Here is a 12,124-nt window from a genome sequence, read left to right as displayed (position 1 = left end):
TCCTCAATTTCAAACAAATACAGATTTGCATCGTATAGCACTGTGTTTCTTGTATAATTATTATTATTTTTTTTTTATCTTCTTGGTGTGCATTCCTAAAATTGTCAACTGAGTCACCAGTCAGCGACAGGAGGAAAGTACCGTGTAGCTGGGTTCAAGGTCTGCTTTCTCTGTGTGTGTGGAGGCTTGGGGGGGGAGCTGAAATTGTGCTATTTTTAACAGCCTGCACCTCTTGCTGAGGCTACAGAGGTTTGTTCTGTAACTTGTTCCTTACGTGCGTGTGTGTGGGGCAGGATGCTGGGACGGAGGCCCCTTCTCGCTGGAGGAAGGCGGTAAGGCTTTTTCACAGCCCCTCTGCAGATGGATATAAAATTGCAGAAGTGGGTTTTAGCCTCTTACTTTGTTATGTACTTTCAGGGATTTTTTTTTTTTCCCCTGACATTTTCTTGGAGGGACACTTCAGAGTACAGCATGTCACCAGGCTGTGCCTGTGCAAGCAGTGATGGGGGGTGGGGGGGCAAAAATAGCTGTAAGTAGGTATAACTTGCAGTGACTTTGGGGAAAATCGCAGTGCTCACACCATATCTGAACTTGATTCTTTTATTTCTCTTGGAAGGTGCTTTATGTGTTTCTGTAGAGGTAGAAAGTTAAAGACTTAATTTTCTCGGTCATGCCTGTTTTTTAGAGGGTATTGCTACCTGACTGCCCTTACAGGACAGAATGAAGTCAAAACTTTCCCTGTCAAAAAAGCAGTGGGTGGCAGAAAAAGGGGGCATATCCTCAGCTGTAAAGGACAGGCATAGTTAAAAGGTGGTGACATAAGGGAAAGCCTGGTTGCGATCTCTGAGCTCCACTGAGGATGGCAGAGGTTCGCGGGCTCCTGGCGCACGGTCAGATCAGCAGCTCCATCCTGCTCGGCACCAGCTTCCCCTCCGCGCGCTCGGCCCCGCGCCTGGGGGGCCGCGGAGGAGCCCCTACGCTCCAGTTCTTCAGTTGTCATCGTCTCCTTAAGACGTTGGAAGTTCACCACTTTAATCTTTGGTTAGGACAGCATGGGAGGATAATTTAAACAGATCTCTCAGGGTGCAAATTAATTCTTAAAATAGTTCTTCCTGGCTTGATAAGCTGAACGCGTCGCACGTTGGTTTTCTTTTTTTTTTTTTCTTGGTGCTTTATTTTAGAGAACTGGGGAAGGGAAGAGCAGGGGAAGACACTAGGCATCACAAGTAGCATCGTATAATCTGCATTTTCAGGGTGACATTTTACTAATGGCCAAAACAGGCTCAATGGTACGGTTAAAAAAAGAAGAAAGCAACTTTGATACAGAGGGTAAAGAAACTGTCTTCATCTAACCTTACATCCATCAGGCTTCACTGCTTCTCTGCCCATTGATTTTGGAGTATGTATTTTTGTCACTGTTTGCTGCAGATTAAGGTTAGTCTAGCTGTGTTTCTGGGAGGTAGGGGTGTATAAGTGCCTTTTCTGAACAGCGCGAGCTGTGGGGCTGTCCCCTCCTCCTTAAAGCTCTGTAAAAGTGTTGGGTTTTGTAGGTCAAGAAGTGTAAGTCGGTTGCCTTTTATAAAGGAGCAGTGTTTTGGTTTCAAGTAGTGTTACCTGCCTAATGCCATTTTGCTACAGCCATGCCATGTCTTTGCTACTTCACTCCTCCCATATGAAGTATAAAAAGCTCAGAACAGGTCTTCAGTATTATGCAGTCTTGATTGAATACATTCTATAACTGATCGAGTTGCAATTATACCCATATGGTATGCTTAAATATTCTGAAAGTACATGCTCTCTCAGCTCGGCCCTAGTGTGAGCATGAAATAGAACTATCAAGCATATATAAATATCAGTGATATTGATGAATATTAATGTTTGAGTCCTTAAGCAACTTTACTCACTCCCATAATTTTTTTTTTTGTTGTTTTCACAATACGTTATTAGTAAAATGGCTTGACAGTGGGGGGTCGAATCCAATCTGTTTGCATTGATTTGAGTGCACTTTTATCTTCCAACAGCAACCCTTATTTTATTTAAAACAGTTCATAACTGAAAAAAGGCTCTATCCAAATTCTATTTCCAGCTGAAATTCTGTTTCCAGGCTTGTGCATACCAAGAATTGCTCAGGTTTGTTTTTTTTTTTTTTTCTTAAAACTGATCAAGAAACTGAAAATTGTAGCTGGGAGAAAACTGAAGGCAAAGTGCTAGGCTGTCTGAAGAGGACTGAGTGTTTTTCAGAAGCAGCTGCTGCTGTTATAAGAGATTGTGACCATCCCTTTTCTGTATTCCTTGCTGTGATATTCCCTGGATCCAGAGACAGGCAAGTGACACAGTTAGCTTAAGTGTGTAGGACACATGCTGTGTCCTACCATGCTAACCCAAACAGAAGCTGGGCATGAAAAGACACTGCAGGAACAGGGTGGGGAAAGTTTGAAAACATCTGCAGAAGCTTTGCAGGCATAAATTTAAAAATCTAATTCAGACCCATGTGTCTATATGCAAATGAAGGCATGTTCTGTCTTGAGATTTAAAAAAGTAATGATAATTAGAAAATAATTGGGATGTGGAGATAAGCATTGCACTGCCTTACCTGCTTAAAGCCAGGTAATAAGCATCCCTTTCTTCCCTTTGTTAATGAAAAATGTTTCTATCCAGTTTCCTTCTGATACGCAATGTTGCTCACCTCCATGCCAGTTAAACTATTCAGAATTTTAATCATTTATCTCCTCGCTTATCTGTTTCATGAGTCTGAACTTTAAGTCTTTTGGGCTTCGTCTACAGAAAACATTCTGTAAGTGATGTGTAATGCTGTCTCTTACTGTCAAGTTGTGATTGCTTGATCAAGATGTAAGCTGAATGTCGTTGCCTCTGTACGCTTAGGTGCTTTTGACACAGCTATGGTTTCTTGTTCAAATGGTTGGAGTTGGATACCGTGCAGTGTGCGATGATTACAGTTGGCTTTCTGCTAGACCCAATGCTCAGAAGTCCGTAGAAAAGCCTGCAGACACTAATAGACTTGGGATCTGCTCAAGAGGACTAGTGAATCTTGTTCTCTGTCTTGGGGATTGTTAGTTGGATGTGTGAATATACCATTAAAAACACTTTTCCATTAAAAAAGGAGAAGAAAATAGCAACAACGGGTCTAGTACTGTGTCAGTGTGCTTTAGTAATTTACACTGGCTGAAGATCTTTGTGTTTTAACATAAGTCTAAATTTGATATCTTAGTTTAACCCAATTCTTGTTACTTTTAATGGCCTTGGGGAGTGCAAATAGCTCTACAGTCATACATAAAAATAAGGAGGCTGTTTTTTTATGAAAATATGGTAATAGGTATAGTGCTACAATGAGACTTTTAACTATTTTAAAAAATGAGTCAGCATATCAAGGATAACAGGCTCACATTCTCAAAGAACACCTTTTATAAAACTTATTTAAATGGTTGATTGTTTAATTGGGTACTTGAACACTCAGAATAAATGACTGTTCCTATTTCTTTTGCTTTATAGAGATGAACTGTCATGGACTTACAGGGAGCGAGATCCTTCTCTGAAATGTGCACATGTCCTAGACAAGGTTCTTAATGATTGTTTGCATGCAGCTCCATGTAAAAGACCAAAAATTAAGTAAGGAGGCAAAATAGCTTGAGGGCTACCTTTTATTAAAGTGGGCTCCGTGGAGGAGTGGAGCCAGATCAATAGAACAGTTCTGCCTATTAGCTGTCATTAAGGTAATCAATTTTGAATTTTACAGAACAGATGGCATTCCAAATAATAGGTGTCTCCAAGTGGAGAGAGAATGCATTTAACTTGGAAAACCTAGGCCAGACTCAGGAATAAAATGATGGAAAGATTAATATTTCATGCTCCTAATGTTCCCCTGCCACCCTGTACTTCACAGAAATAGCCTGTAGTATCTTGAAGAGTGAGTACAGTTGGAGTATCTAATATACTGTGCTGAAATGTGCCTCTATTTGAGTAAATTTATCCAAATAAGAAAAAAAGGGTGCACTTTAGGTGCATTATGGAGGCTTTTCCCCTACATAGTTATAATTCAGCTAATTCTGGGATTCCTGTAGCAAGGGGTGTCAAGCCCTGTGTGTCCTGGTGCCTTCCTTCAAGGTCATAAATATCCTCAGCCATTGTGAGCCGAGTCCTATCCTGTTATTTCATTCCCAGAGTACTTACATGTACTTACATGGGTGTAAGTACATTCCCAGAGTAAGCACATGGGTGTGCTTACATTGGGAAGTAGTGTGGACCCACCCCATGAAGGTGAGAGAGATGGTATTGAGGTCCCAAATAGACATTTTGGACAGGGAGTTATTTCCAGCTAGTTCCAGACTGGTGTGAATGTCCATTAGTGGTCGAACAACATCTTCTCATTTAGCTTCACCCAAAAGTAAGCCAGTTTGTGTGCTCTGCAGCCACTATAAAATGTGAGTTAGAGCATGGCAGATGGGTACAACTGAGAGATTTGGTCAGTAGTGCAGTTCTGAATTGAACAAAAGCACTAGATGTGCCCCACATGTCTTTAGTAGGGATGGGAGGATACCGTCAAATAGCTGTAACTTCATGTGAGCTGTCTTCCTGAACCTGAAGATATTCTTAAATGTTCTTTTTTTCTTTTTTTTTTTTCTCCTGTGAGGTGTGACTTAAAATCATTCCAGATCTGCTCTGCTCACCTAAATCAGTCCTTGGGTGCCAAACGTCTTGGTTAGTTCAACATGCTTTACCTGAAAGACTACAACAATCCTGATTCTCTGTCACACCGAAGCCCCCTTACCTCACGTGAGCAATACAAACTGGCTCCAGGGAGCGCAGGATCCCTTCACATTGTAAACAGGCTGCAGCGTACAGCAGGTTCAGCGCGTATTATAAGTTATGAACTTTATCTGTCGAAATAGGGAAGGGACTTTGCCCTTTTATTTGTCGTTACCATCCTTGATGTATGCTAGGCCACAGAGCCACTACTGAATCTTTGTGTGTTCTTAGCAAGGTTTGAGATTACGCACTGTAACTTTATGTTTGGAAGCAGACTGAGCTGTGAATGTGTTACGAGACAGCCTTGATTTACGGTTCCATTAGCTGGCACAGTCAGACTCCCCGCTGCAACACCCCAGCGGCACAAAATCCACGCAGAGGAATTAAAGAGCACCGTGACGTACCTCCGCGGTGCGCGGATTCAACGGTGGGCTGAAAGGAGCTTGGCCTGGAGCTGTTGAACAGGTGGGAGTGGGTCTCCCAGGAGATGAGCTAATTTAGCGTATTATAGCGGTGACTTGAGATAGCAGAGCTCCTGCGTTCCTGGCTGGAGTTGGAAACTGTCTTATCCCAAAGGTGAGTCCCTGCTTGTAAGAATCCCTCATTCTTGCTGACTTGCTGCAGTATTCTGGCTGTGATCATTACAGAAATCGGGGAGCAGTGTCCACTTTTGGAAGGTGTCTGACAAAGAGAAGGGAAAGAGGAGAAAACCGACTCTGACTTCCATAGAAAACAAAGGGGGTTTTTTTAGTTTTCACGGAACTGTTTAGTGTTAGTTTAAGTGCATAATTTTTAAAAAATAAAGTTGTTGATGCAAGACAATACTTTTTTTTCTTGATAACAACTGTGTAAATTATGTATCTTATTGTAGACCCACGCAGACTTTCTCCAGGAAGACATAGAGAACATTTGTGCTTCATTCTGTTAATGGTATCTGATCTGTTTCTCAAGAGATTAAATTTCCGTAATAGTGCTCCTGAGAACCCCCATTCAAGAACATGAAATAGCATCAAACTGGCAGTCTTTTCAAGCTGTTAATTTGCCGAGAGGAATGCAGGCAGCTAAGCAATTGGGAGGGGGAGACAGAGGTGGAAAGGAGCACGTTTGTTGTAAAACTGGAGTCTCAAAAGGGGAAGGCTGTAGAAAAGCTTTTTTGGTGTTTAGTACTGAAATGGAAGTGCTTCTGGAAAGCCTCAGATGTGTCAAGACTGCATTATGGTTGGTGATCTTCTAAGTACGCAGCTTCTAAGTGTTGGTATACTTCCATAGGATGCTGCTTAAGATTGTGTGCGCTTTACAGTCTGGCTATACCTTGACAGGTCAAGTGGATGTGGTCTGCCACTTGTCCTTGGGACTGTGTTGGTTGACTGCAGCTCCATCCATTCCTAGCAGAGATACTTTGTGCTTCAGTCTTTCTCATTAAGTCTTTCTTTTGCTGATGGAGCAAGAGAGAATAATTTGTCTCTGAGTTCACCAGTTATGTAGGGATTATGAGAGTGTGTTTGAACTCCACAAGGAAAAAATCTTTGGGTTTTGTTTGGGTTTTTTTTAACTCTTAGAGCATCTGATGCTTCATGCCGGTTGTGATCCATTAGCAGTGCTACGCATTGCTGCAGTCATTTTGTGAACGGTGGTTTTACCTGCTTTCAGTTCTTATGCCTTTAATGCTGCTTCTTTGTGATCTTTATCATACATTAAGTTGTGGTGAATCATGGTCACTTTGGACGATGTGAGAGAAGGTAGCACTTTTTAAATGATGTAAGAGCACAGTAATATCTATTATTTATGTAGTTTATTCTGTGTGTTTTGCATTCAAGTATTTTCTTCTCTTGCCCTTTCTTTTTTCCTTCCTTTCATCCTTTTTTTTCTCCTTCTGTCCTTCCTTCTCTGATTCTTAAGTGGGATTAAAAGTAAGTGAAATAGATTCAGAGAAAGGAGAGTGCTGGCAGCAACAGAAGAGGAAAGCTGAGCACACTCCTTCGCCAAAGGGCTGCTGCAGAAGAGGAGAAGATCTAACCGTAGAAGTGAGAGGAGTGCATTGAACAAGGTTGCAAAACCTTTGTTACACAGAAATTCAGAGAGGGACCTATGTTTGAAATCAATGAAGGTGATCGAGAATGGAAAGGTGAGTTAGTATCAATTTCTGATTTAAGAGCAAAGTTTGAGTGGGATTATCAGGTGGCTTTGAGTGACGGTTCAGTATTGGAGCATGGAACTTGGTGCTGCTTGTGCTGCAGACTTCCAGCGTGGCTTTGAGCAAGAGTGTTAGACTGAGGTCCTGGGTGGCAGCCAGCAGATGCTCCTCTGCTGAGATAGTCCATTGTCACCTTAAGGTGGGGAAAAAAATCTGGGTGTATCCTGAGGATAAGTACATGAAATATGAAGTTCTGAGATACTGCAATAACTCAGGCTGCACAAGTACCTGAGATATCAGAGAGATGTACTCCTTAATGTTTAGGGAATGTAGGGGAAGGGTCATAGAAGAAAACTGGAAAGTTGAAACTTACTCTGAAGACTTAGATATAAATAAGAATTTCAGCAGAAAAAGATCAAGATAAAGGTAAATCCTGGCAGGAATTCAGATAGCTATAAGCAAACTTGCAAATGAGAGAGGGATAATGCATAGAATTTTGGGATTGTATCTGATTCTAAGATTTTGGGAACTGGAAGCAATTTTCTAGTTTGAGGTAAGATAGAGATACATCTTTCAGCTCTCTGTTGCATAATGCAAAGAGACCTTTTCCGAGAAGGAGTAATTCAATTTTTTTTCAATAGGAATACTGCAGTGTAATTAGGACCCATAGAGATGAAATGGAAAAGTAAATGGGGGAATGATAAGCCAGCAATACGTGTGGCCAAGAGTAAAACCAAAACCTTTCAGAAGTGGGAGCCAGATGCTGAAGTTTGGGGCCCAGGAATTTGATGGAGAGCATCTTCCTGAAAGTCAGGATGAGGCTCTGAGCCAAGGCTGAAGCCCGGAGCGTGGTACTTGTAGAGAGAAAGCTCTGACAAAAGTTGTGGAAGTTGTGGAGAGAGTTCTTAAGTGTACTAGAAGTGGAGAGGACACGGCTACTTCCCACGACCGTTGGTGAAAATCCTCCACAGATCAAGAAAAATTGGAGAGGAGATGATGAGTGGGCTAGAGAGTAACTATTAACTATCTGGAGGAGTTATGGGAATTACAGCAGAAGTGTGATTGGATTTGGTGGTGAAAGATGCTTGTGGAGGAAGAAGCTGAGGTAGGCAGCTGGTTCATAAGGAAGCAGGAGGACATGGCAGCACCCTTCCTCATCCCACAGGGAGGTGGCGGCAGGAGCAATGCGGCAGGGGAAGGAGGAAAATCAGCTACGGTGGGGTTGTACAGGGTTATGGTTAAGGTGAGAGTCCCCTGTACAACAGCCAAGTTGTACAGAGCAGCAATGAGGCTTGTCATTCCCAGAAATGCATCCAGTGGAAGATCTCAGCAGGCTTTGCAACCTTCCTGAGGGCTCACAGTGAGGGACACTGGCTGCTTTCCATGCAGCGTGTGGGTGATGTGGTGGCACCAGCAGAGGAAGGAGGTGCAAGGTGAGGACTAGCTGCAAGCCGGGTGTGACAGAGGGAGTTCAGAGCGCTGGCTCCTCTCTTGCCTTTGCTGGGCATAATGTTGTGGCCTTGGGCAGTGCCTTGTCTCAGTATCACCGCCCTGTAACATGCTGGTAGCTGTTTACCTGCCTGCCTTGAGGGAAGCAGTGAAGATGGCTGTATTTTTGCCGGTTCTCAGGTGCACAGTGTCTCTTCAGAAATACCCTGCCTTCAGAATAAGTACTTAAATAACACATTAGCTAAAGACACTGACGTTTCTTCTGTCTCATGGCGGTGCAGTAGGGAAAAAGCAGCAGCTGTCTTTGCCAGGGGAAAAGATTCTCAGAAGGACAAGGAGAAAAAAAGGGTTAAGGTTGTCTTCTTGCCCAGGGAAAGGGCTCTGCTTCCTCTTTGCCCCTTCTGTTACCCGTCCCTGAGTGCCCTGATTGCCTGTGCCCTTCCTGCTGCTGGACTAAAGGGGTTTTTTGAGAGACCACCTGTGTGCTGTATGCATGATGTATGATAGCTGGCAAACAAGGTATGGCTATTATTATTGTGAGATATTATTTTGGGATGGAAACTGCAAATGAAAAGTACAGATAGACCATAATTTCTCAGGGTGGGATTTGTCCCAGGCTGCTGGACAGCATCTGGTCACAGAAGGATAACAGGGACTGTTTTGGGATCTTGTGTTGTTAGATAGCCCTGCAGGGCCAGCATCATGGCTATGCCTCTGGGCTCAGCAGCCTTGGTTGAAGCGGCTGGTGAAAGTATGGGGCAATCTTCCTGCGTGCATGTGAGTGAGGAGTGCTGTTGGGAGGCATTTCCCCGTCTCCATGGCCACCTTAAAAAAGCCAAATTGCAGATGATGGTGTGCAGAGGGTAGGCTAGTTTCCTACCTAGTGCTGGGATGGAGAGAATTAGTCGATGGGATCCTCATGAGCCACCAAGGGAGCAGGAGCGCCTAGACGTCGTCTCTCTGCTGCTGCCTCAAACTTGCCGCGTCCCTTACAGCTCTTTGGGCATACGCACTGTCAGCATCCCTCCGCGGGACAGCCTCGTGCCCTCCTTGCATCTGCTTATACAGGTGTGAATACACAAGTCTAAGCTGAGTGGGGAATCAAGCCCTGAGCGTGTCTCATGGTGGAGGAGTGTGAGACAGGCTGAAGCACTTCGGAAGAGTTAAACTCAGTTTACACATTAAATGGTCATGCAAAAACCCATTAGAAAGGGAAGAGGAAGTTTGAGTGAAATAGTAAAAACAAGCAAATCTGAAGGCTGAACTGTTGGTTGATTGGTGGTGTGGTTATTTTTTTAACCCTTCAGCTTACATCCTTACCTTTCTCTGAAAACAAATGGTGGTTGCTTTTATTGTTTATAAAACTGAGAGAGAGAAGAATAAAAGTAAATTTTACATAAAGATTCACAATGCTTTGACTAAAGTAGTTTATATTACTACTTAACTGCTGCTGAGCTTGAAATTGGAGAGATAATAAGCCTTCGTCTGAAGCAATTAGCGTGCAGTTTTTGACTCCATTACCTTCGCTCATGTCTGTAGCCGAATAGTTACATGCAGATATTTAAGGCTTAGTTGTAGTATATTATTGTCAAAAGTGAAATTGCAACTTAGACATTAATTTATTGTTAATTTAACTTGTCAGAGACACCATAATAAACATGTAATTGTCTGGGGGTGAATGTATACAGTAGCATATTATGTGGAATGCATTTTGGGTCTTTAATTTAGCTTAATCACACACTGTGACCAACCTCTCAACTCTGTTTGTGTAGGGTTTAAAGGGGTCTGATACTTAATCTTAATGTGGTTGTAGGAATTAATAAATGGTACATTAAGTTGTAACCATCCTTAAGTATGATGACAGCCTTACACTTTTGTCTTTCTGTTTTCATGGCCAGGAGCAAACAGGTTATTTTCAAACGCATAAGCAGCACTTTGTGACTACTGGTAGAGAGAAAATCAAAGATGGATGGGGAAAACATATTGCAGCTCAGCCCATATTAAAATGGAAAAGAGAAGAGGCATGAAGTCGTGAGTTTTTAGTTGTACAAAACAGTCTATGGCAAAGCAGATGATATAGCTTGAGGGAGGTAGTAAGGAAAAACTTCAGGCTTTTTATTACTCTGAGATACTGTAGTACTAGATAAAAAGGAGGAATTGCTCAAGGTAGGGAAGGACAATGAAACTTTTTTTTCGATTACCTAAATTTCAGATTCTGTAGATGCCATTGCACTGAGTGTAATAGGCGTTGACTAGTCCTTGCAGCAGGAAATTTGTATCTAAACTTTGTTTCTTCTAGTTAAGAAACCCTGGCACTTCACAGTTTAGTTGAATCTAATAATACTGGCAGCTGCCTTTTTTGTAATTACCATGTCCCAGTATCTTTGACGTAAAAGTTAATTTACAAACGTTGTTGAGAATGCTGATCCATTGAATCTAATGAGTATTTGAGATTAATCTTTGTGAGCTTAATCATTGGAGGCTTCAGTTGCATTAAATTGAATTCTTTTCCATAGTTTTTTCTTCATAAGGTATAATACATGGTCTTACATGGATTATATTGCTGCTTTACTCTGCTGTTGCAAATGATGCTATAATTAGTAGTTTTATTCCAACAGTCCAAGCTAAACCAGCCAGGTAAAACAAAGAGCAGTTGTGAATGTATTGGATAGCAAAATCCAAGGAGAAATTGAGTGAAATAGCCTTGGAAAGTACTTAGCACATAAGGTTTGTCCGTTAGTAAAATGCGTCTTGATTAGGAAATGTTTTGTCTTTCCTTGCTGAAGGCTTTTCAGTTCTCTCTTGTTTAAATAGGCATCTCTTGATAGGACTAGCTGACTTCCGTTACTACTCATCTACTTGAGAAATGTTACCTTCCTACCCATAACATCTTTAAGGTTGATAGAAAGTAAATAGATGATGTCTTCATTTGATTTTGTTCCTTGTTTACAACCTGGGCTTTCGAATGCCCTTCTGTGAGATTAGAATTCTGTGTTGTTATCTACTAGGCATCTTTCACTCAAATGTGTGGAGGAATTCAGCGTTGATACTGGGTTGCATGTTGACGGAGTATCCCTGTATAAAACAGGGAACTTCAAGGAATTCTGGAAAGTGCATGTATCTGAAATATGATGAAGAGATGTTTGGAGCTAGTGGTCAAATTGAGAATAAATCTATTGACTTCATCGAGCCTTGATGGAGCTCCATCTGAGAATGGACTTCAGGATTAGGACCACAATATAAATCAGGCCATGTTTACCTGCTGGAATAAGGCTGCAGGTCTGGTTTCCTCACCATTTTGTTTCAGAAGATTTCTTTTAGCACCTATTGGCTCCCATCCTCCTGCTTGTGAGGAAATACTGTTCATGCTGGTCTTCTCCTGACCTTGAGGTGGAAGGTGACTAGAATGCACTTTGGGACCAAATAAGTCCAGTGCCAAACCTCCATGCTAGATAGTGTTCTTCCTATAAAGTTCTGTAGGTTCCTATAAATTCGTGTAAGTTCCTATAAATTTTAGAACTTCTCCAGTCAGTTATAATGCACTTAGTATCTGGGTGGGTCAGTAAATAGTTATCCTGTGTGTCATGCCAGAAGGGAGCAATTTTTTTTGCTCTTCAGCATCTTGGTGTGAATTCCAGAAAGACTACAGTGATCAATAGCACACAGCCACTGTCGCAGGCTAAGCCCAGATTTTAAGTCTTCAGTGTTCACCCTGCTGTAAATTATAGCTGTTTGAAGCAATGATGCATAGGTTTTTTTTCTGTGAAATGCAGTTCA

At 42.1% G+C, this 12,124-nt stretch overlaps 1 protein-coding gene across 4 annotated transcripts in view; it reads left to right on the top strand.

Annotated features, from left to right (window-relative positions):
• The window catches only part of DPP6 (dipeptidyl peptidase like 6), a gene marked incomplete at its 3' end in the record, with an annotated part of 523,189 nt that overhangs the window by 250,318 nt on the left and 260,747 nt on the right, over positions 1-12,124 (top strand). The gene's annotated exons all lie outside the window — the stretch shown is intronic.

This window comes from Phaethon aethereus (assembly GCF_964289735.1).
Source record: "Phaethon aethereus genome assembly, chromosome: 2".
In the NCBI taxonomy this organism is placed as follows: Eukaryota; Metazoa; Chordata; class Aves; order Phaethontiformes; family Phaethontidae; genus Phaethon; species Phaethon aethereus.
This window is presented reverse-complemented; position numbering and strand designations above follow the sequence as displayed.